Source organism: Mixophyes fleayi, chromosome 2 (genome assembly GCF_038048845.1).
Source record: "Mixophyes fleayi isolate aMixFle1 chromosome 2, aMixFle1.hap1, whole genome shotgun sequence".
In the NCBI taxonomy this organism is placed as follows: domain Eukaryota; kingdom Metazoa; phylum Chordata; class Amphibia; order Anura; family Limnodynastidae; genus Mixophyes; species Mixophyes fleayi.
In genome coordinates, this window is record NC_134403.1 from 365,961,778 (window position 1) to 365,987,426 (window position 25,649).

The 25,649-nt window shown below is 43.6% G+C and overlaps 1 long non-coding RNA gene across 1 annotated transcript; it reads right to left on the reverse strand.

Moving 5' to 3' along the window:
• Positions 1 to 10,435: 10,435 nt before the first annotated feature.
• On the reverse strand, positions 10,436 to 25,607 carry LOC142139599 (uncharacterized). Its single transcript, XR_012688239.1, has 4 exons — positions 24,303 to 25,607; positions 23,824 to 24,072; positions 18,248 to 18,328; positions 10,436 to 11,489 (listed from the first exon to the last, which is right to left on the reverse strand). It is a non-coding gene; the product is annotated as an uncharacterized LOC142139599 (long non-coding RNA).
• Positions 25,608 to 25,649: the final 42 nt, after the last annotated feature.

The following is a 25,649-nucleotide window of genomic DNA, read 5'->3' on the forward strand; positions in this document are numbered from 1 at the left end:
CTCGCTCCTCTCTCCATGCTCGCTCTAATCAGCTCGCTACTCTCTCCATGCTCACTCTCATCATCTCGCTTCTCTCTCCGTGCTAGCTCTCATCACCTCACTCCCCTTTCCATGCTCGCTCTCATCACCTCACTCCTCTCTCCATGTTCACTCTCATCACCTCACTCATCTGTCCATGTTCGCTCTCATCACCTCGCTTCTCTCTCCATGCTCGCCCTCATCATCTCGCTCCTCTCTCCTTGCTCACTCTCATCACCTCGCTCCTCTCTCCATGCTCTCTCTCATCATCTCGCTCCTCTCTCCATGCTCGCTCTCATCATCTCGCTCCTCTCTCCATTTTCTCTCTCATCACCTCGCTCCTCTCTTCATGCTCGCTCTCATCACCTTGCTCCTCTCTCTGTGCTCGCTCTCATAACCTTGCTCCTCTCTCCATGTTCGCTCTCATCACCTCGCTCCTCTTTCCATGCTCGCTCTCATCACCTCACTCCTCTCTCCATGTTCGCTCTAATCACCTCGCTCCTCTCTCCATGCTCGCTCTCATCACCTCGCTCCTCTCTCCATGTTCGCTCTCATCACCTCGCTCCTCTCTCCATGCTTGCTCTCATCACCTCGCTCCTCTCTTTATGCTCGCTCTCATCACCTCGCTCCTCTCTCCGTGCTCGCTCTCATCTCCTCGTTCGTTCCTCTCTCCATGCTCACTCTCATCATCTCGCTCCTCTCTCCGTGCTCACTCTCATCACCTCGCTCCTTTCTCCATGCTCGCTCTCATAACCTCGCTCCTCTCTCTGTGTTCGCTCTCATCACCTCTCTCCTCTCTCCATGCTCGCTCTCATTTCTGCGCTCCTCTCTCCTCTCTCTGTGCTTGCTCTCATCTCCTTGCTCCTCTCTCCATGCTCTCTTTCATCACCTCACTCCTCTCTCCATGCTCGCTCTCATCAGCTCGCTCCTCTCTCCATGCTCACTCTTCATCATCTCGCTCCCCTCTGCATGCTCACTCTCATCATCTCGCTCCTCTCTCCGTGCTCGCTCTCATCACCTCGCTCCTCTCTTTGTGCTCGCTCCCATAACCTCGCTCCTCTCTCCTTGTTAGCTCTCATCACCTCGCTCCTCTTTCCATGCTCGCTCTCATCACCTCGCTTCTCTCTCCATGTTCGTTCTCATTACCTCGCTCATCTCTCCATGCTCACTCTCATCATCTCGCTCCTCTCTCCATGCTCGCTCTCATCACCTCGCTCCTCTCTCCATGCTCGCTCTCATCACCTCGCTCCTCTCTCCATGCCCGCTCTCATTTCCGCGCTCCTCTCTCCTCTCTCTGTGCTTGATCTCATCTCCTCGCTCCTCTCTCCATGCTCTCTTTCATCACCTCGCTCCTCTCTCCATGCTCGCTCTAATCAGCTCGCTACTCTCTCCATGCTCACTCTCATCATCTCGCTTCTCTCTCCGTGCTCACTCTCATCATCTTGCTCCTCTCTCCGTGCTAGCTCTCATCACCTCACTCCCCTTTCCATGCTCGCTCTCATCACCTCACTCCTCTCTCCATGTTCGCTCTCATCACCTCACTCATCTGTCCATGTTCGCTCTCATCACCTCGCTTCTCTCTCCATGCTTGCCCTCATCATCTCGCTCCTCTCTCCTTGCTCACTCTCATCACCTCGCTCCTCTCTCCATGCTCTCTCTCATCATCTCGCTCCTCTCTCCATGCTCGCTCTCATCATCTCGCTCCTCTCTCCATTTTCTCTCTCATCACCTCGCTCCTCTCTTCATGCTCGCTCTCATCACCTTGCTCCTCTCTCTGTGCTCGCTCTCATAACCTTGCTCCTCTCTCCATGTTCGCTCTCATCACCTCGCTCCTCTTTCCATGCTCGCTCTCATCACCTCACTCCTCTCTCCATGTTCGCTCTAATCACCTCGCTCCTCTCTCCATGCTCGCTCTCATCACCTCGCTCCTCTCTCCATGTTCGCTCTCATCACCTCGCTCCTCTCTCCATGCTTGCTCTCATCACCTCGCTCCTCTCTTTATGCTCGCTCTCATCACCTCGCTCCTCTCTCCGTGCTCGCTCTCATCTCGTCGTTCGTTCCTCTCTCCATGCTCACTCTCATCATCTCGCTCCTCTCTCCGTGCTCGCTCTCATCACCTCGCTCCTTTCTCCATGCTCGCTCTCATAACCTCGCTCCTCTCTCCGTGTTCGCTCTCATCACCTCTCTCCTCTCTCCATGCTCGCTCTCATCACCTCGCTCCTCTCTCCATGCTCCCTCTCATCACCTTGCTCCTCTCTTCATGCTCGCTCTCATCACCTCGCTTCTCTCTCCATGCTCACTCTCATCACCTCGCTCCTCTCTCCATGCTCGCTCTCATCACCTCGCTCCTCTCTCCATGCCCGCTCTCATTTCCGCGCTCCTCTCTCCTCTCTCTGTGCTTGCTCTCATCTCCTTGCTCCTCTCTCCATGCTCTCTTTCATCACCTCACTCCTCTCTCCATGCTCGCTCTCATCAGCTCGCTCCTCTCTCCATGCTCACTCTTCATCATCTCGCTCCCCTCTGTATGCTCACTCTCATCATCTCGCTCCTCTCTCCGTGCTCGCTCTCATCACCTCGCTCCTCTCTTCATGCTCGCTCTCATAACCTCGCTCCTCTCTCCATGTTCGCTCTCATCACCTCGCTCCTCTCTCCATGCTCGCTCTCATCACCTCGCTCCTCTCTTCATGCTCGCTCTCATCACCTTGCTCCTCTCTCCATGTTCGCTCTCATCACCTCGCTCCTCTTTCCATGCTCGCTCTCATCACCTCACTCCTCTCTCCATGTTCGCTCTCATTACCTCACTCATCTGTCCATGTTCGCTCTCATCACCTCGCCTCTCTCTCCATGCTCGCCCTCATCATCTCGCTCCTCTCTCCATGCTCACTCTCATCACCTCGCTCCTCTCTATGCTCGCTCTCATCACCTCGCGCCTCCTGCGCTTGTTCCCCTCCTCTAACTCCCTTTGTGCCAGCTGTCTGTTTGCCCTCCCTTTAGGATGCAGGCTCTTATGAGCAGGGCCCTCTTCCCTCCTGTCTCTATACCTTTTCTACTGCTCCAACCTCACTGGAGTCTTGGTTTTACTTTATTGTTCTGTACTGTTTTACCCTGCATGGTCCACTGTTTGTACTGTGTGTACGGTGCTTCGTAAACCTGGTAGCGCCTTATAAATAAAGGATAATAATAGTAATAAGTTATTTGGGGTTTCCTGGGTAATTTCCAGTGGTCTTAGTCAGTATATAAAATGTCGGAGTTGCAAAAACATAACAATTGGGTGTTAGGAATGTTGGTTTTGTCCCGTAATTTTTTTAAAAAATGTAATGTGCCTCCCGGGTGGAATCCATCTTTAATTGCAGCTACTCCTTTGTTTTTCCAGTTTAGGAAGTTAGCATTTTCTAATCCTTGGGGGGAAAGTGGGGTTTCCCCATATTGTAAAGAACTTAGAGTATCTGTAATTCCTGCCTTATTCCTGAATAATTTGGGTCCATGCTTTATAATTGTCTTTGAATAAAATGTTGTTATAAGCTTGAAAGGGTATTGAGGATCTAGGCATGTGAAGAAGGACGGCTGGTGAGTATGGATAGAAGATTGCAGATTCCAGCTTTGGAATTCTGTAGGAGTCCTGGCAGAGAAGCCAATCTGAAATATAATGGAATAGTTATGAATGATAGTATATCTGGTAGTCCTATACCCCCTTGCCACCTCCCAAGGATCAATTTATTCCTGGCAATATGAGGTTTTTAGATTGCCATAAAAAATGAGAGAATATTTTAATGCAGGAATATTTGAAATACTGCAATTGGTGGGAGTCTTTTCTGGCAGTCCAGTAAGAGAAGAGTACAGGAATCCTGGGAAACGTGTACTCATGAAGGTGTACTAATCTCAAGTGACTGCATAAATATTAGGGAATGTGATTACTCTCCGAATACATTGACATCTATATTTGAACAATATTTAGAAACCTATAGGCTGTTATACATGTGGAAGATGTACTTAGTCTTCCTATGTCAAAAATATTTAGTTGATCCTAGAAATGTAATTCATATAAAGATTTTAGTTTTTATGAATTGTGACACTTAATTTCTCATAAATTCATTAATGTCTATATGTTCACCTTTCATGTAGGTTATACTAATTTTTATTTCATTTTTTTTAATTGAAAGCCAGGGAACGGTGCATTCGCGCTCTAGTGCACCAAAAAAGTGAAAAACACAAAAGGATACAAACATCAGGCCCTTCTCCCAAGAGAAAGGGCTCCTCTATCCCAGAAGAAGGGCATCTGAGAGGTTCAGGGGGGTAGGAACCAGGGGCAGGCTGGGCTGGGGGGCAGGAAGGCATCTGCCCCTGGTCTTGTCCCATAGTGGGCTACCTTGGGCTGGGTCAGTGGGCCACCTGCTTTTTTTCCCTTTAAAATGCTCCTAATGGGCTGCTGAATTGAGACTTAGCCCTGGGATAAAATTTGCCAGCCCTCCCCTGGTAGGAACCACAGGACAACACCAATCCACCCTAGATCTTCCAGGCTATGAAGCCCATAAGAGCTTACCCAAAAAAATCTGTAAAGCAAAAAACAAATAAGTGATAGTGACAAACAAGAGGTGCAATAAATAAATAATTAAGTGACGAGTGGGTACAACCCCATCCTAATGGGTGAGCTTTTATTAAAAAAAATCCCGCCCTGCCAACAGGCCAAGGTAAAAGGAAGGCGGTGGGAAATGAAAGTGGTATAACGTGCTAGGTGCCAATAAGATCACGTGTCAAAGTGCACCAATTGTGGTGTATGGCACCCCCGGGTCTCCACTCTGGGAGCACATTAGTCCCGGGCTTTAAACGCCCCATCTCAGCCCCCGGCCAGAGGACCAAGCACAGCTCTGCAACAACTGCACTTAATCTTAGCCATAAGGTGGGTTATACTAATAGTCCTTTTAAATTGAGAGTTGGTGAACACAGGAGTAAGTTTCTTTCACAAGGGGACAATATAGGGACACAAAACTTTAAATGCCACCATCATTCTAATCCCATAGATTGAGAATATTTTCCAGTGAATTATCAAGTGAGTGATGGGTAATAAAAGTTATTGCAGAGAGAGCTATTTTGTAGTAATCATTTTCAAGCACATAATTCCCTGGGTTTAAACAAACATATGGATTATACAGTTTATCTTTGATCGCTGGGTGGCACCATACCATTATCTGCACAAATTTGTTAGATATACAATTGCTTAAGATGAAAGTCTTCAGACATATTTCTGTGATTTATAATTAATTACCACTAGATGGAGCTAGAATACATATTTTAGGGGATTCAACATTGACCTTTATTATTGATAATTTCATTAATATAATCCATTTAATTTGCAATATTTTCTTGAAAATTCAATGTTTAATCATTGATTTTTATGTTTTCGTAGCTTGGTCATGGTTATATTCTATTTGTTCACTGGTGTACGGATGCTTCTACCGTAGTGCAGAGAGAAGGAGTGAGTGCACATTGATGTGCTTTAGACAAACAATCAAGTCACACTAATGCAAAAACAAGGTGTCTTGCAGTGATCCAGGGATCTTTGTAGTTGCTGCATATGCAGTGCATCAAATTTGTGCCAAGATCTTTACATGCAACTCTAAATCAGTCCAAAAGCCGTTATTTCTGAGAATACAGACTATAAATTCTTTGCAAGGAACCTATAAAAAAAATCTTGTAGAAATCTGTAGTTTGACAAATGACCACAAGATGGCAGGCCAGCCTAGAAACACTGTTTCTAATAATCTAATATATATAAGCCTAGCGGCGTGTGTTAGTGTGTGTGTGTGTGCGTGTGTGTGTGTGGAAAAAACTATTTTCTCAGAAAGGGCTCATCCAATTGACCTGAAATTTGGTATACTGACATTATTTGACAAAAAAATTATAATAGTGAAGTCAGTTAACTTCCATCATCCCCCCTTCCCCCCGTGGGAGGGGTAGTAAAGGCTAAATTTATGAGTTGAGGGCTCAAACTAAAACAGGACTGCCGTTTAAGCTAAGACAGTGGCAGTTCCCTTTGAAGGCGGCATTTGCTACGACCATTAACAAGTCACAGGGTCAAACTCTTGACCATGTGGGCATTTATTTACCAGAGCCTGTGTTTGGTCATGGACAATTGTATGTTGCATTTTCACGAGTACGGAGAAGCAGTGATGTGAAAGTGCAGGTTATGAATACTGCCCTTCAAGGAAGACTGATTGAGCACAGCGATAAGGTGTTTAGCAGAAACGTTGTGTATCGAGAGGTTTTAGAACAGTTAGACGATGGAGATTAAGGATGTGGCGATGAAGATGAAGGATGAGGTGATGGAGAAGAATGATGAGGTGATGACATGTGGACAAAACCACGTTAAAAAAGGGCGCTTACGTCGGGAAGTAACACTCTTCCCCTGAGGAGGCCTGGGCTAGCCCCAAATGCATGATAAGAACCTTTTTAACACCTTAAGTAGCTTGATTTGACTAGAATGCATGAGTATCATGCACGGGTTAACTTGTCTATTATAGTCACACAGGGACAGATTCATTAAGGCATGCAAAATGAATGCAAAGTGCATTTTTTTGTAAACGCATGTAAATCTGGCATACGCACATCTGTATTCAACTAGGTGCGGATCTGAAGATACGTCTCTTGTTGAATACGGGTCTAGGTGCACTCTACTCTAACAGACAATATACTGCATGATATGTCCAATACATATGTAGAATATAAAGCGCAAACACATACTGAAGCTTGCATACTCGATCATCATCACTAGTGATCGATAATGGACGAAACGCGTCTCTGCTCATACTATCAGACCACACAGATTGATACTGTCTTTGAACTTAGCGGTATAACGGATCGCCTAGCAAGATTACCCAAGAATAAGTTTGTCCTTAAACATCAAAGCGGAACATTGTTCCAGGTACACTGTTACTATCCGGAGTCCTAAGAGGTGCGCACCTCACTACAACGGAGTTGTCAGCTGGCAGACGCCGAGACGGACGTAGGAACTTTCTCCACATGGAAATCACACACTGCAAGTATATTGCTAATATCCACATTCAGATATATACTGATATTATTGGAGAATGAATATCTTTTCAGAGACTTTATCTGTGGTTTCTTCCGTCTAGCTGATAATATTAACATTGGACCGGACATTGAATTATTCTTACTTTAGGAGACATTGTCTTGGAAAATATTAGGAATTACTTCAATTATTCCAGTGATATCACTGTATGTGGTCTTTTAGTTATGATATACAGCATACTGTTAATGGGTTATTTAAACCCTGTATGAATCGAACTTCTATTCATTTCATCTGTTTGATCTTACAAGCAATTTATATGTATGATTTTATGTATATGTCTATGTTTATTGTGTGTGTGTGTGTGTGTGTGTGTGTGTGTGTGTGTGTGTATGTTAGGGAATTTAGACTGTAAGCTTCAATGGGGCAGGGACTGATGTCAGTGAGTTCTCTGTACAGCGCTGCGGAATTAATGGCGCTATATAAATAGCTGCTGCTGATGATGGTGGTGAAAGTATTAAAGATCTGATTTTAGCAAATCGCCAATATGCGAAGACAACAAGTGCTGGGAGTAGAAGAAGAAGTCCAGAGTCCGCATTCATCACACCCCAAGTTTGTGTATGTACTTTGAGATACAAGTAATGAAACCAAATTAAAAAGTAAGATGTATATGATATTATGGATTTTCCTGGTGCTCTGACGGCCAGCACACAGAGACGTGTTTGCTTTGCATTGGTTTGGGCAGAATTCCAAGCGTGATACATATGTTTGTGGTTATGGTTCATGACGCCCTGCAATGGCCCATCAGCGTGCACCAATACTTTGCATGGAGCTCAGAGCAGATGGTCTGTGTGATTTCAGTGCCAGGGCCGATTTTTAGTGCTACATGAAAAAACAGTCAGTATTTAACTTATATGCAAAACAGAAAACTAATTTGCACCCCTTGCATTGTAACATGGTTTTGTCCAGGAGACTGAAATAAGAAGTTCCTCAAGTTAAGATCCTTAATGAATCAGGCCCTCAGTTTTTAATTTGAATAGCAGGTCATTTCCAATACTCCTTTCATGATATAGAACAGACCTGAAGTATAATAGGCCTGAAGTACAATTGAGTCATAGTGCAATTACCAACATGTAGAAATATACATATAGCTATATATACATCACAATTTGGATTTCCTGTAACTAGCAGCACATAATACAAGTTCCTGCTGGTCACCACATACGTTCATGTTAGTACTGGATCCAACGGAATGTACTCACAGACTCGGAATGTTGATAATAGGTCCCAATGCAGATGGAAGCTGAAATCCTACAGGAAGGTACAGAACTATTACAATAAAATATAAGAAATCACTGTCCATGAAATGAACAAGCTACAACAGCACTCAGCCCCATTGCTCGCAGAAACATGTACTCACAATCGGATCAATAATTACTGGCAACGAAGTCCATAAGTTAGAAGAAGTTCAGCACTGACACCTGTGGTGACCCGGACACAGGGCCGGTGTGAGCAGGTCTGGTGCCCCTCTGCAAAAAAATACATTTGCGCCCTCCTCTTTTATAAATTATTTGTTCATTCAAAAATGCTTTTCTTCTTCTAATACAAATCACACAATAAACTTTGATAAATAGAGTAATACAAATAAATACAGTAAACAGTGAACATTTATTGTTAGATAAATAGTATAAATTTAGAAAATGTATTCTTTGTCACAAAAAATTTCATTTTTGGCAAATTCATCACACTGTGCCCCCCCCCCTCAATATCTAATTGTGCCCCCTCTTTCATCACACTTTTGTCTGTTCATCACATTGTGACCTGTTTCACCCCCTTTCATTATCACACTGTTTCCCTCCTTCATTCTTCCACTGCCCCCCCCCTTCATTCTTGCACTGCCCCCCCCTTCATTCTTCCACTGCCCCCCCCTTCATTCTTCCACTGCCCCCCCCTTCATTCTTGCACTGCCCCCCCTTCATTCTTGCACTGCCCCCCCCCTTCATTCTTGCACTGCCCCCCCTTCATTCTTCCACTGCCCCCCCCTTCATTCTTGCACTGCCCCCCCTTCATTCTTGCACTGCCCCCCCCCTTCATTCTTGCACTGCCCCCCCCCCCCTTCATTCTTGCACTGCCCCCCCTTCATTCTTGCACTGCCCCCCCCTTCATTCTTGCACTGCCCCCCCCCCTTCATTCTTGCACTGCCCCCCCCCCTTCATTATTGCACCGTCCTCTCTGTTTCACTTACCTTTATGATTTCCTCCTCTTCTTCCTCTGTCTTCATGTCTTCGGTGCTGCTCATTGTGTGACTCCTCAGTGACAGCGTCTGGTGGTGATGATGTCACGCCCGACACTGGCAGTGAGCAGGGAGCAACATGTGGAGCAGGGGGGAGAGTGCCAGGCGCCGCCAGTCTCTTTTTTTTTTAGCTGGGCTGGTGGACAGTGGGTAAGGCAGGCGGGGGAAGCGCCTCTCTGGCATGGCGCCTTGACCCCTCCCTCTGCACCTTGCTTACCCCGCTTACCGTGTTTTGCCAGCCTTGCCCAGACACAAGAGACTAGATTATGAACAGAAAGAGAAAGGTTGATGAGCTATAGCGCAGTACAGCGCTGACACTATAGTAGGAAGCACAGCAGCAACCACAGAGTGAAGACAGGTTAGGTACTAATGTCTCCTTAATGCCACGGATCACCAAAATTCAGCAGGTGTATATAACTGGACACAGCAGTAGTCAGTACAGTTATATTGATTGTAAAATTGTTTAGTGTGCTGCCATCCTTCTATATATCCTTCTATATATCCTTCTATATATCCTTCTGTATATCCTTCTATATATCCATCTATATATCCTTCTGTATATCCTTCTGTATATCCTTCTATATATCCTTCTATATATCCTTCTATATATTCTTCTATATATCCTTCTGTATATCCTTCTATATATCCTTCTATATATCCTTCTGTATATCCTTCTATATATCCATCTATATATCCTTATGTATATCCTTCTGTATATCCTTCTATATATCCTTCTATATATCCTTCTATATATCCTTCTGTATATCCTTCTATATATCCTTCTATATATCCTTCTGTATATCCTTCTGTATATCCTTCTATATATCCTTCTATATATCCTTCTGTACATCCTTCTATATATCCTTCTGTATATCCTTCTATATATCCTTCTATATATCCTTCTGTATATCCTTCTATATATCCTTCTATACGGCAATGTGATCAATCAGTATATTTATATTTAACCTTTTTGATAGCTTAGAGATTATTTTTTCTGCTGTTACTCCATTCTAATTATAAGATTAAATTCAGTGCAACAAACAAACTTGATTTATGCAATAAGTTACACCTGCCTTGTCATATGTAATTAAATCCTTTATTTACCAATCTATCTTCTATTGTCAGCGTGCAGGTCACGAACTTACATGTCTTGTATTTACCACAGCTGTGTAATCCTTTTACTCTGTATTCCAGTTTTTCTTGAGTACTGGTTGTGTAAACCCACATCCTTCAGGTTTGGTGAGCGTCTCTAATTTCCATTTTATTTTCCTAAATCCTGTTCCAGCTCCTTATCCAACAAGAGTACTGGCCAGGATGTCTGTATTATCAAATTTACCTCCCTCTATTCCTTACACACATTAACAATGAAGCTAATTGTATTTCCTTACTCTTTCTCTCTTTCCTGGGAATAAATCGGAGAGACACAATTCTTTTTCTGTGCTTCAAATCTTGCTTTCTTCGATTTCTTCAGTAATCTGTTTGGTGATTCTGTTGTTCTTCAAAATCTGAGCAATATCCTTCTAGGATCCACAGAAAACGGAAGACTGGGCCACCAGCTATAATATTTATACATAGTCCTTATTGTTGAAGACGATTAAGTACTGGTTGATGTTAGTTGTCTGCTCCACGAATGAAGAGAGTGACAATGTGGGGTATAAACAAATGTATGGAGGGAGAAGGGAAAGGGGTGTAACAATACGATACCTGTGTCAGATTTCCTGTCCACGCAGAAAGAGGTGTTACTTCTCTAGAAATGGGCATTGAGAGGTATGTAATATAATCAATTAAAATCTATTATGGAACGTTGGCTAGAGGAGTTCTGGCAAACTTGCAGTGGTGGTTCCAAAATAAAATTATAGTTTCTGCCCTAGTAGATTGTTTATCAAGTCCATGGTCAGTTGTTGCAGTGATAATTGATTGCATGATATATTCATATAAAGGGGTCTTATACATTGGAAGTTCAGAGATCTCTGAACTCCTAGGACTTTTACTCTTCCATCTGTAACGAAAACCTCCGTTTTATTACTTTAGCTTATCTTAATGATGTATCCCCTTCCCCCCTGTACAAATTTCTTGATGTAACAGCTCTTAAATGTTGTGCCGTTTTTTCAGTCATTCATTTGTAAACTTGCCTGATGAAGCGGCCTCTGTGCTCTGAAAGATAGCAAATATAATTAAGGTATCACTCCTATAATACTTTTGTCTTTTTTGACACGAAAGTAATTAACATCACACAGATAAGTCAGAATAGAAATGAACAAACTCAGTGACAATTTATGATAGGGTGGAAGCCAGTTGGATCATAAGGCTTTGACTACTTCTGAGCTGCTGGGCTATAAAGGGATTATTCCTGTCCCTCCAAAGGCAAGTTTTATGTAAGACCCATTTATAATCCCATCTGATTGAGAACGTTTTTTAACAGAGAAAATGTTATGTTTGGATAGAGCCCTGTAGAGCAAGGGACGGCATCCGGCAGTTAATCTGATGTAGGCGAGACACTTTGCTTTCTATTTTCTTCTGAGAAGTGATGCAAAAGTGTCTTCAACTATTAACATTTATTTATATAGTTACAGAATATCCTGAAGAGCTTTACCATTGGGAACAACCAGTAATACAACAAAACTGGTTATTAACAGAGGTAAGAGGGCTTTGCTCAGAAGCTTACAATCTATAGGAGATCCAGCCTCTCAACCGAGGATTCCAGTAACCTTTTTTAACTTTTCTTATATGGCCTCATGTTAATCTCGCTTATTCTGCCTAGTCATTAACCTTCATGCCTGTTTTCTCTCCATCCTCCATACTTTAATAATGTGTTTTAATAGATAGCTGTTATTGTTTTCTTTGGATCAGCCCCTCCACATTCTGTTACTGTCTCATTCTGTTGCGCACGCATGACTACTTCCATTTTTTCCATTCTACCACCTCCTTTCAGGACTGCATATGCCAGATAGGACATTGCCCTTATAGGTCAGACAAGCAAAAATTGTTATTAAAAAACACACTAAGAGAGCCCTGCTGGCAAGCTGACAAACTAGCTGAAAGATAGTTAAACTTACCTCTACTTACAAGGCCAAACAAGTGATAACAGGGTCAGTATGATGAGTACAAAATAATGGGTCTGTTTTTCAAATTTAATAACCCCTGTCCAAATATATTTTCTGTACTTTCTCTCCTTAAGCTTCAGTGTACTGTAAGCCTACATGAGCAAATAACTCACATAAGAATTGCACTTTAATAGCTTTTACTAAGCAACAACATGAAAACATTCCAGCGAGTTTCCCATGCACAGAATGTGCGTTGGTGGAAGTTGGCATTAGGCATTCTTGATCTCTAACCTTGCCTGTCATCAGAATTCACGGTTCAAGTAAATGATGGCAGAATTATTTGTTTACGCCCCAAATGTTACATTGACAAACTATAAATAAGTGACGAGAATATCGAACACAACCATTTGTAATGCAGTAAGCAAATACTATAAAAACACATTGTTTGCCAGTGTTTATCTTTATGTTTGCAAATCTGTTTTATGTATCTAGCAAAATTCAAGCATGAGGCATTGGTTCATATTTTGATCAATACATTTAAGCTCGCAACGCAACGTCAAGGGTCATCATTTACATCTATGCTTCAAAGGACACTGGAATGCAGTTACAATTGGATGGGCTCACCTCTCAGGTAAGGAGGCTGAAAATTAGCGAAGGTCTGTTGTTGTTTTTTTAAACCGTATCCAAATAATCTTTAATAGGCTGAATGGACCACAGCTGAGACAGCTTTAGACAGTGATTGGAAATAAAATAAAAAAGAAATAAACCTGCGCTCGGTTAATCCCATGCTCTTCAGGAAACTAACTGTGTTAAAATTAGGGATGTGCACCAGCCACTTTTCGTGTTTTGGGTTCTGACTACCTTCAGGTTTTGGGTTCTAATGTGTTTTGCCAAAACACCCCCCTCAAGGTTTTGGGTTCTGATTTTTTTTTTAAAAAAGCATAAAAACTGCTAAAAAAACAGATTTATTTTTTTTTCACTCCTACGCTATTATTAACCTCAATAACATTAATTTCCACTCATTCCCAGTCTATTCTGAACACCTCACACCTCACAATATTGTTTTTAGGCCAAAAGGTTGTACTGAGGTAGCTGGATGACTAAGCTAAGCGACACAAGTGGGCGGCACAAACACGTGGCCCATCTAGGAGTATACAGCACTACCACTGGAATTATACGGCAGGATCAGTGGAGTTAGACAGCACTACCACTGGACTTATACTGCAGGATCAGTGGAGTTATACAGCACTACCACTGCACTTATACGGCAGGATCAGTGGAGTTAGACAGCACTACCACTGGACTTATACTGCAGGATCAGTGAACTTAGTTATATAGCAGTACCACTGGACTTATACTGCAGGATCAGTGAACTTAGTTATATAGCAGTACCACTGGACTTATACTGCAGGATCAGTGAACTTAGTTATATAGCAGTACCACTGGACATATACTGCAGGATCAGTGAACTTAGTTATATAGCAGTACCACTGGACTTATACTGCAGGATCAGTGAACTTAGTTATATAGCAGTACCACTGGACTCAAACTGCAGGATTAGTGAACTTATATAGCAGTACCACTGGACTGGACACAGGACAGCACCACTGGAATTATGGCAGCACCACCACTGGACTGAGCAGGACAGAGCACAGGACAGCCCCACTGGACTGAGCAGGACAGAGCACAGGACACCACCACTGGACTGAGCAGGACAGAGTACAGGACAGCACCACTGGACTGAGCAGGACAGAGCACAGGACAGCACCACTGGACTGAGCAGGACAGAGCACAGGACACCACCACTGGACTGAGCAGGACAGAGTACAGGACAGCACCACTGGACTGAGCAGGACAGCAGCACTGGACTGAGCAGGACAGAGCACAGGACAGCCCCACTGGACTGAGCAGGACAGAGCACAGGACACCACCACTGGACTGAGCAGGACAGAGTACAGGACAGCACCACTGGACTGAGCAGGACAGAGCACAGGACAGCCCCACTGGACTGAGCAGGACAGAGCACAGGACACCACCACTGGACTGAGCAGGACAGAGTACAGGACAGCACCACTGGACTTAGCAGGACAGCAGCACTGGACTGAGCAGGACAGAGCACAGGACACCACCACTGGACTGAGCAGGACAGAGCACAGGACAGCACCACTGGAATGAGCAGGACAGAGGACATCACTAACACACCTTCCCTCTTCCCTGATCAATGCCCGAGTGAAGATGGCGGCGGCAAGCGGGGACTAATATGAATCCGGATCTCGCGAGATCCGACGACGGGATGACGTTTTGCCTCGTTTTGAGTTTTGCGATCGGCGGGAATACCCGAACAGTGCTCGGATAAGGCTCGGATCAGCACTGTTCGGGGATGTTCGGTTTTCTAAAATCCGAGCCCGCTCATCCCTAGTTAAAATTAAAAAGTTTATACAAGTCTCCTAGTGTGGTTTTAGTTGATTTGGATGTTCAAAATGACTTCAAAGCCGTTTCAAACTAGTAGCTTGTGCGAGTTCAATGACTACATTGTGTATTTTTAACAGTTCAATACATACAGCAAACTTTGAACTCAAACACAACTCACACCTTTGCTGTTCAAATGAAAACAAACTATTATCAATACTATAAAAAATATCCATGTAAACTCCAACAACATTTTAGTTTATTTTAATGTCTTTGAGAACCCTCAAACCAAATAAGCTAAACGCGACGGCAAACCTCTAATAGGAAATGTTTGAGGTTCATGGTACGGTTGCAGGATGTCAAACAAGATCAATTCTGTCGATTGTACCGTAAAGAAGTTTGTGGCCCAAATTCGATTGAAGCAGTTTGAATTATTTCAGTATCCAAATTTATTTATACACTGTGAAGAACAGTCAGTAGTTTCCAACAAACAAGTCTGTATTTTTCAAATGTACCAGTAATAAGTAACTAGACAAGAGGACTGGCTACATTACTGAGAATACATTAACATTTTGAATCCAAGGAAAAGTAATGAATGGCTTTTTAGAAACCAAAGGAAAAAAAATCGTACTGTAATATGACCTGGAACCGAGAATGGAATTTTCATGGGAAGCTGTAAATCATACTTGACTTCACCTGCAGTGCAAAGTAAATATTCAATAGGAAAAGGGTGTGGGTGGAAGAAACGTGAAAACATTTACTTTTTCAACCCAGAAAAGATGTAAAGGTAACAGTGGCGGAGAAAAGGGTACAACTTAAACATTTTTAAAACTATGGGCATCACGGTCCCCTCGCAAACATAGTATTCTGTTAATGCCGTGTTACCTGCTCCACTTTATTACAAGTAGCTGAAGCCACCTTTGAAAAGTTTAATTTGCAAATGTGCTTTATGGATGTCTCGTGTTGACTGTTGTGCAAATTCACACATTTTTACAGGTCGGTGAATGGTCGAGACTTGCTGGTCGATGGGGAATGGGGGGGATCAAATTTTGCTGAGTGTTTTATATTTTATGTTAGTAGGTACATGTATCACTTCTCAATTTCCTATCTAAAATAATCGTAGATGCATACCTACCCTGTTTCTTGTCCAGCTAAATATCCAGCGCCTGTCAGTTTATCTATTATTTTTGTGATATCCAACAAGCTTGCCCTCTGTCTCCATTGTTGATCCACTAAACCAGTGGTTCCCAAACTTTTGCAGTTCGCGGCACCCTTAGAGTCTCCAAATTTTTTCAAGGCACCCCTCCAAAATAATTATTGAGCAGTCCTGTTTTAGAAGTAGTTGGGTCAAAAAATTATAATAAGTATTTAGGTCAGGACAGAAATACTTATTTAGTTGCAAAAATGCCGCCTCTGCATCCAGACACTCTGCCCCCTCTGCATCCAGACACACTGCCCCCTCCGCATCCAGACACACTGCCCCCTCTGTATCCAGACACACTGCCCTCTCTCACACTGCCCCGTCACCCTGTCCCCCCTCCTCTGCCCTCTCTCACGATGTCCCCCTCCTCTGCCCTCTCTCACGATGTCCCCCCTCCTCTGCTCTCTCTCACGATGTCCCCCCTCTTCTGCCCTCTGTCACGCTGTCCCCCCCTCTGCCCTCTGTCCCTCTCACGCTGTGTCCCCCTCCACTGTCCCACTGTCACTCTCCTCTGCCCCGCTGTCACTCTCCTCTGCCCTGCTGTCACTCTCATCTGCCCTGCTGTCACTCTCCTCTGCCCCGCTGTCACTCTCCTCTGCCACTCTTCTCTGCCCCTCTGTCATTCTCCTCTGCCCTGCTGTCACTCTCCTCTGCCCCTATGTCACTCTCCTGTACCGCTCTGTCACTCTCCTGTGCCGCTCTGTCACTCTCCTGTGCCCCGCTGTCACTCTCCTGTGCCCCTATGTCACTCTCCTGTGCCCTGCTGTCACTCTCCTGTGCCCCTCTGTCACTCTCCTATGCCGCTCTGTCACTCTCCTGTGCCCCTATGTCACTCTCCTGTGCCCCTCTGTCACTCTCCTGTGCCGCTCTGTCACTCTCCTCTGCCCCGCTGTCACTCTCCTGTGCCCCTCTGCCACTCTTCTCTGCCCCTCTGTCATTCTCCTCTGCCCTGCTGTCACTCTCCTCTGCCCCTATGTCACTCTCCTGTACCACTCTGTCACTCTCCTGTGCCCCGCTGTCACTCTCCTGTGCCCCTCTGTCACTCTCCTGTGCCCCGCTGTCACTCTCCTGTGCCCCTCTGTCACTCTCCTGTGCTGCTCTGTCACTCTCCTGTGCCCCGCTGTCACTCTCCTGTGCCCCTCTGTCACTCTCCTGTGCCCCGCTGTCACTCTCCTGTGCCCCTCTGTCACTCTCCTCTGCCCCTCTGTCACTCTCCTGTGCCCCTCTCCTGTGCCCCACTGTCACTCTCCTGTGCCCCTCTGTCACTCTCCTGTGCCCCTCTGTCACTCTCCTCTGCCCCTCTGTCACTCTCCTGTGCCCCTCTCCTGTGCCCCTCTGTCACTCTCCTGTGCCCCTCTGTCACTCTCCTGTGCCCCTCTGTCACACTCCCTCTCACTCCTCTGCCCCGCGCCAGACATAAAAAAAAACAAAGAACACATAAACTTACCAATCCGTCGGGCGCCGGGACCCAGCAGCCTCCTCTCCCCCGCAGCTGTCACTGAATATTGACGTCAGTAACAAGCTGCTGCTGGGAGAGGAGGCTGCTGGGTCCCGACGCCCGACGGATTGGTAAGTTTATGTGTTCTTTGGGTTTTTTTTATGTCTGGCCCGCGGCACCCCAGTGACAGCGCCGCCGCACCCCTGGGAGCCGCGGCGCACAGTTTGGGAACCGCCGCACTAAACTATAGAAGTTCTGAATATTTCTATTTGCCAGTGTATCTTATTTCCACCCGATTACTTTCAAAATTGGCAGATAACATTATTATCTTTAGAAAAAATACTTTCCACTATTTTTGTAAGGACAATCGATAACAACTCCAGTGTCATGTTAGTCCCTAAGAGGATGGTTAGGGGATCACACACTTATTAACTTGCTATAAAGCAGCCAGCCTAGCACAGTTGTTTGACCTTTAGACACCTTACGAAAATACTCTCCTTTGGGTAAACCTCAAAAATGCACTTTCTTATACTTCTGATCTTCTGTCGCTAATTTGTGCGTCTTCCAAACGTAAACCTATGTTACATTTTGTAACTCTGTAACAAAAGTAAATAATTCTATAATATATTTTCGATTTGATCAGCGCTTACCTCTTCTTCTGGATTAACTTCCTCCAGTCACTAAAGGGTTCAGAAATAATGACATATTCCTGATAAAGTATAATATTTGATTCTATATTTAACGCCTTTTTCACAAGTGGTGCAGGAGTAAGTGCACAAATGAGCCCATAGTTTTGCACCCATCTGAAATGGCCACCTACCTTACTCTCAGGGCACCTTTGGTTAGCTCAGCGTCTCCTCATCTCTTGACTCTGTGGCTGGCGCACTCAAGTTGCAGGAAACTATGTATAGTGGAACATCAATGGCAATCATTACTGATCTCAAGTAATCACTATCAGACTATCGTTTGATAAAATCTACACATTATTGAACACCTTCTGAAGAAGCTTTTAAATTGCCATAAAATTCAACACTGATGTTTTTACCAAAGAGCTGACATTTCATACCTTATGGATAATCTCATTCCCTCAACTCAAGTATACTGTCTCCTATGGCAGCTTTCTCTCTTGAGTTCTCAAGTCTGCCTTAACATCTCCTGCACACCACTATAATGATAACTCTCATGTCCTGGTCCCTGGGCTCTTACTCATAGGTCTGGTGATCTCTACTCCACTCACTGCTAAAGCTGAGTTAGAAGTTTCAGGCTTGGTGTATTATCAGTCCCTGTGTGCTGTAAATGCCCTCAATGTCTCTACAGCTACTCACAGCTCGCACTGAGCACCCTCTGCATGTTGTGTAGCATTTCTCCCTAATGCATCTTGACTATGACCACAAGCACCATACTTAAAACTCTATCCTCTGCATTCTCTATTGGTGGTTCTCTGTCCAGCTATACTCTCCTCTGCAACCAGTCACAACAGCTACCAGTACAGTAGTAGCAATCATGCTTCAGAACGCATCATCCTCCCTTGGGTGGGATTTTGGCTGTAGCAGTCTTTTGGCTGCTCCGATTCCTGAAAGTAAGGTCACTATCATGATAACACGACTTTCATTGGTAGGGTTTGACTGCCTAAGGAGTGACAAATGGCATTCTCTCCCTTTACACCAGTAGTGTCATGTGTGCATGGAACGCAAAGTTCTCCACCCCACTCTGTGCTGCGTGTCCCCCCCCCCCCCCAGGAGAGGGACAGTGTTCAGGCTGGGCTATTTATCTTCGACCCCCTGATTTTTGTCAACCCATCACAGCTCTTTTCTCTTTAAATAACTTAGCCATTGACTTCACCAAAGGCTACTTGGCCGATACCGCATTAGTGTGTACACTCCAACGATGAAAGATTATCGCTCCAAAGCAGCTCGTATCATTTGATTTGATTTTTAAACCTGGCAAAAAAAGTCATTCAACGGAACAATGACGTTCCAATCCTGCAGTGCGTATGCGCTCAGGACCGTCAGTGTCCATAGATCTATGGAGTGTGCAGAGTCACAATCTTTTCAGCTGAAGGTTATGACAGATGAAGAGCACAGATCTGAAGGTAAATCATGTAAAACGTGTACACAGGAATCTGCATGCTGATCGGGACTTTTTTTTTTAGTCATTAGTAAAATCGTTAACAATATCGCATTGGGAGAAATGTTCTATAGTGTGTACCCAGCCTAACTGGATGGTCTGAATTAAAGAAATGCAATTACTAGAAAGTGTATACTCAGATGTTCTAGTCATTTTATTGTGGGAAAAATAATTATACTTAACTGCCAGCAAGTCCATGTAGTACAGGCAGTTGTCAAAACCAATCAATACACACATCTATATTACACAACAACAGTGAGTAATGCAGATTGAATGCTGCATGGTTAATAAACAATACGCTGTGGGAATGTACAGGCTGAATGTGTTGAGACAATTCACAATAAAATACATATAATTATTTTGACAGCGAGCAGACATGACGTGACTGATATAAGGAAGCATGAGTCAGACACCATATTAGGAGCGGTAATAATTACAAAAATTCTATTGATTTTAGAAGGGGAGGAAAATAATAAAATTATAACTAAAACCCTTCTGTTTCCTGAGCGAGAGTCTTCCTTTTCTGAGTACAATAATAATTTTTCCAGAGACTATAAGTATAAATGAAATTCAGGAAGAATCTCTAATACAAAAAAGAGGAATAAAGCTAAATAGGTTTTAATTATTGTTTGTTCAGACCGTATGGGGAGTTCCTCAACATCGGAATCCTAAATGTAGTGTCACTTATCACTGGGATTTGATAGTTGGGACGTCACCCAGGGTCACCTCTGATGTGGTCGGGGTTAATATACCCACAGCAACATCTGCCAGCTTGGGACATTACCAGGGTTTATCAGAGTGGAGTCAGTCACTGGTAGGTCATTATTATCAGGGCACTATTCATCACAGCACACTGCTGAAACTGGCTCCCCGTGGGGGCAAGAGCATCCTTCGCCAATCTAACAAGATTGAGCTGGGAGATGTTACGTACGTCTAGTCGCTATCCAATAACGATTGTCCACTTCGATTGATGTGGTTCCAAAGCACAATGCAATTTAATAGCAAAAAGCAGCAGAGTAACTATTCAAATAAAATAAGTACAGCCAATACATTCTCAAGCGTCCTGGATCTGGCATACAGTCATGCAGTCCTGAAGTCTGTGTTTAGAGAGACTGTCTGCTGGTCCCAGAGCCCCTGCTTATATACAGTTAGTGATACAGTGAAAACAATACAGATGATTTGGCATGTTTCCATAGGTTCAGGTCTCAGGACAGTCCAGTGTAATGCAGGTCATTGGCCAGTTCAAACGATGCCCTCCAAGGGTGGGGGTCAGCTCTCCAGAAGATGCATACTAATCTTCCCGCTGAAAACTAGTTCAAACTGGTCTTACACAGACAATACCATTCCGATCATTTATTCCCTGTAATCCATATCTTGCATACTCAAGTCACGATCCTTTAGGAGATTGAACCAAACGTCTGTGGATAAATAGGGGATTAGAATGATACCAGACATGATATGTTTCCTGTGTCCTGAACCTTAGATCTCACTAACGTGTATATAACATTATAATATTTCACCATAAATTCTGCTACATTTCATCACAAATAACTATGTGTTGCAACTATTTTTAATATTAACTAATTACAAGTGTATGTGTTCATGTAAATGTGTGTCTAAGTGTTCGCACCCGTTGAGGTTAATTACACTCCCCCGCGCCGTAGCGTACTATTTGCACAATTTCAGACAAAAACAATTAGATTGATAGATATTAATTTGAAATGACCATATCCAATACCTGACTTCGACAGTGAAAACAGCAAACAGGTTGTGCTGGTTCCTCTGGGCTGGGTGAAGCTGGCACTCTTCCTTCTGATGACTATAGTTTAGTCACTCGACTGGTGATGGCTCAACAAACTTAACTAATATCCCTCAACTGAGATCTTTCTCCAAGACTATAGTTGTTGTTACGCCCTCCATGACGGACATATTTCTGACCTCCCCTAGCCATTTGCACTTCCTGCTGGTCTCCAGTTATCACTTTGACGTTGGCAGCTCACCTCAGTAACTGAGGCATTAGTGATTCTCAGTCGTTCCCCCAACAGAGGTCCCACATGAACCAACTGCAGGTGACTCAGTTGCATCCCCCCCACACAAGTGATGCTCTACACTGGGTCATTCACTTCCTCACCAACCTCCATTGGCCTATCTGGAGCGCGAGCTGTCCAAGTGTGCTCACCTCCATTCTTTAGTAAAGCAAGACGGGCACCTGGCTGAAAGCATTGAGTCTGCCGTATTTGGGCTGTGGGACACCGCACCAGGTTTCTGGCTATCCTGCAGCAGTTGTATGGAAAAATACAGGGCAGACTGATAGACAAGACATAATTAGGTACTGGTACTAGTGAGTCATGGAAATGGAATCAACCACTTTATTTTCCTGAGTTAATTACATCCCTAGATTTCATTTCCTACAATTGTCTGGAAAATCTGTAATGTACACATTACCCAGCATGCAGTTTACATGCTTTGATTTTATTTATGTAGCGTATTGTCCATAGACTTTGATAGAACATGATTTTCATTAGTTCTGCAAAGCAACTATATAAATGTCATTATTTATTTTTTAAATAATTTAATCTCCAGCAGGATAGTAGTATGCATGGGACATTTGTTTCCAGTACAGATACTATAGCTGGTTTTCCTTATTACAATGCTACATGCAACATGGTGGCACAGTGGTTAGCACTGCAGCCTCACAGCACAGACGTCCCGAGACCTTATCTGTGTGGAGTTGGCATTTTCTCTCAGTGTTGTATGGGTATCTTCCAGGAGCTCCACCTTCCTCCCACATGCTGAAAACATACTGATAGATTAATTGTCTGCTTGTGTGTGTGTGTTCGGGAATTGATGTGAGCAAAAAATGTTCTCTGTACAGCGTCAATGTTGTTTAGTTTTTCAGTTCTGTCTCATTGACAGGTTCTCAGGGTATTGATATCTTTACCCTGATCCAAATCTACAGCTGATATATTCTAAACCCCATCCAACAAAGTTCAGTAATATTATATTCCTTATTAAGTGTGACGACTTTCAACATGCAACATAATGGTCAAACTGGTGAGTAGTAACTTGTTAATGTAGCTGAGGTTTTGCAATAAAGTTATTTGAAAAGACATGTTTAGTTTTCATACTATGCAGTGTTTTGTTCTGATATATACCTTCTTTATGTCTCTGCTACATTGAAATTAATATTGTCTACATATAAAGGCCTTGCTCTGTTCTTCTGAGCATTAAAGTCTTGTGCTACAGATATACTGTATACTGGATATCAAATTACATATACACGTTTGATCTCGCTATAATCACAAATGACTGTATTCTTTATTAATTAAATTGATCATTTCACAGGCCTGTGGGTTTATAAAGAGAGAAGTAAGGCTGAGTTTCTGACTTAAAGTTTCCAGTTTGAATCTTATAACCCCTTGGGAATACACTGGTATAAGCACAAATATGTAGAGACAGTGAAGTGAGAGAAAGTGGTAATCCCACCAGAGTGTCAGCTCTTTGGACAAGTGAAATTGCTACTGTTTATGTGACTTAAGTGACCTGTGGTGGAAAATCGAGTTGATAGATATAAACAATGAGCTACCACATTTGTTTCATAGATGGCCTGAGGCTCATTCATTTCAACACAGGTATCTCTACCCTGCTACACCTGCTGCATCTGTGATACATGTATGTTGCTATTAATAACCTGCATGTGCAGTCACACGTTTTCTCTTCACCCAATGAAGCTTGAGGTAAGAGATACTGTGCTGCAATCAGTCTAACTATGAATACCACAGAGGGAGCTGTAATCGAGAAATTCACCATCACCACTGCTGCCCTTCAGGGAATTACATACATAACGTATTAAAATAATTGTATTTTAAATTTAATATTCCTTTTAGGTGCACCTGATATCAATGATCAGTGGAGGCAGCCATTTTGCATACTCATTCATTACCCATGGGACTGTGGTTCAACCTACTAGGAACCACCAATTACTAGTGATGTCACCAATTTCCAGTGATCTGATATTTATTGGCGTGTACACACCCTAAATCAGTGTTGGCTAAGCTGTGACACTCCAGGTGTTGTGAAACTACAAGTCCCAGAATGCCCTTCCAGCAATAAGCTGCTATATATTGGCAAAGCATGCTGGGAATTGTAGTTTCACAAACACCTGGAGTGTCACAGGTTAGCCAACACTGCCCTAAATCACCCCCCCCCCCCCCCCCCCGAAATTGCCCCCCTCTCAGGCTTTGCACGCCCTCTACTGCTGCTTCTTACCTTAGCAGAACTGGAGGTGAGGGCAGCACCTTCTGCTCCTCGGTGGGTGTGTGGTGCTTGGCTGTGACATCATAGCCAAGCGCCCATTCTCTCAGCCCATAACAAACATGGAGGAGCAGCAGCTGCCAACTTCTCAGGTAAATAGCTGCCGGCTCCTTCTCCTTCAGTGGTCGATGCTTTCTATGGGGTGCAGCACGGACTGGATATTTTTTTTTACAGCACACAAAAGTGCAGTTTATTTTTATTGATCTGGAAATTACACAAAACAGGTCACTGGCTATAACAGTAGCCAACGCATAGAATGCATCCAACTGCAGTTAAAAATTAACAGCTCTTCCTAATGATATTTTTATATTGCTAATACGTAAGGAAAGGCAATAAAATGTAATAGTAAAAGGAGGACGTGTTCAATATGTTAAAGTCATCTGAAGGTGGAAATCCCTTTCGCTAACAGAGAAGTAAAACAAACTTCTACTCACTTGATTTTTTTTATAAAATACTAAAGTAGATCACACATATGCTGGACCAATCCAATTTCACACAGAAGATTCGGCGAGGGCATACTTGCTCCAAGGTCCCAGTCACTTCCTCGTCAAGTGGGTGGGGCTGCGGCCTCCGTGACGCAATTCTGTGTGATATAGGTTTTATGAGGTATTACTAATACAATACTCCCTGCTTAAGATGATTTACACTAACATTTATATTTTATACAGCACGGTGCAGGATGCTGCAAAAATAGTTTGCCTGATATTTACAAATATTTAGATAACGTGTGGGGTTATGTTTATATATGAGATGCTGCATAAAACAAAATATTTGGCTATGACGAAAGTGTATGTTACTGTTTTAAAGCAGATTTTTCCACCAAAAGCAAATGATTTTACAGAGCAAGATGGCAGTATTTACAACGGACCAGAAGCTGGCACCAGCCCGTGACAGGAATTGGGCAGAGAGAGGGCGTTCTCGTAGGTTCTCCAGTGCACATAATTTGTGAAGCAAAATTACTGAAGTGAGATAAAGGTGGGGAGAGGGTGAATGTTTATGGGCATTCCTTGGTGGGCAGCAGGGTTAGCAGTAATTTTCACTTCGCTAAAGGACTGTTTTGGGCACCAGTGCAACAGAACCCACCACAGCATTACAGGCCCAAAACTAGTTAGTCTAACATCACTATCGCAAACAGCCATGCACAAAGCTGTACTAAGGGGTATAACTAGAAATGTGTTGGCCCCCTTGCAAAATTTTGAAGGGGGCCAACACAATTTTTAGGGAGGGTTTTCGGCAGAAATAGAGCTCTTCGCCCTTTGCTAAATTGGAGCCATAAACTTTATTTATAGGTTTATTTGTTCACAAGCAAGCTAATGTTCAGGAGAGAAGCAACAAAGTAGTGTATTTAAAGCTTGTTTTATTTATTCAATTCACAGATGTCCCATTATTACAAATCATTCAACCATTTGTTCCCAGTTTGGTAGAACTTATTGGGGCACCTTTGTTCCACTTTATAAATGACCTGTACTGAACGTGTAAGATCAGCAGAATATGGGGAGCAGGTAGAAGTCCCACAGGCACAGCAGCAGCATGCACAGTAGCCAGAGTTGTACTCGAATAGGCAAATTATTGCGCATCCAAAGCTGCCTTTCATGACTTATAATTCCAGGCAATCAATGCGCCCTAAGCCTAGTCATAGGGATGTATCTTTACAACCTCTCCTCGGGTGTGCGCAGACCCGAATTACGTGCGTTTTGAAACAAACACACATTGCGCTGAATATGCGTCCCTTTATGAATCAAGACCATAGTTGACTTCCCCCCCCCCCTCTCTTGGGGAAG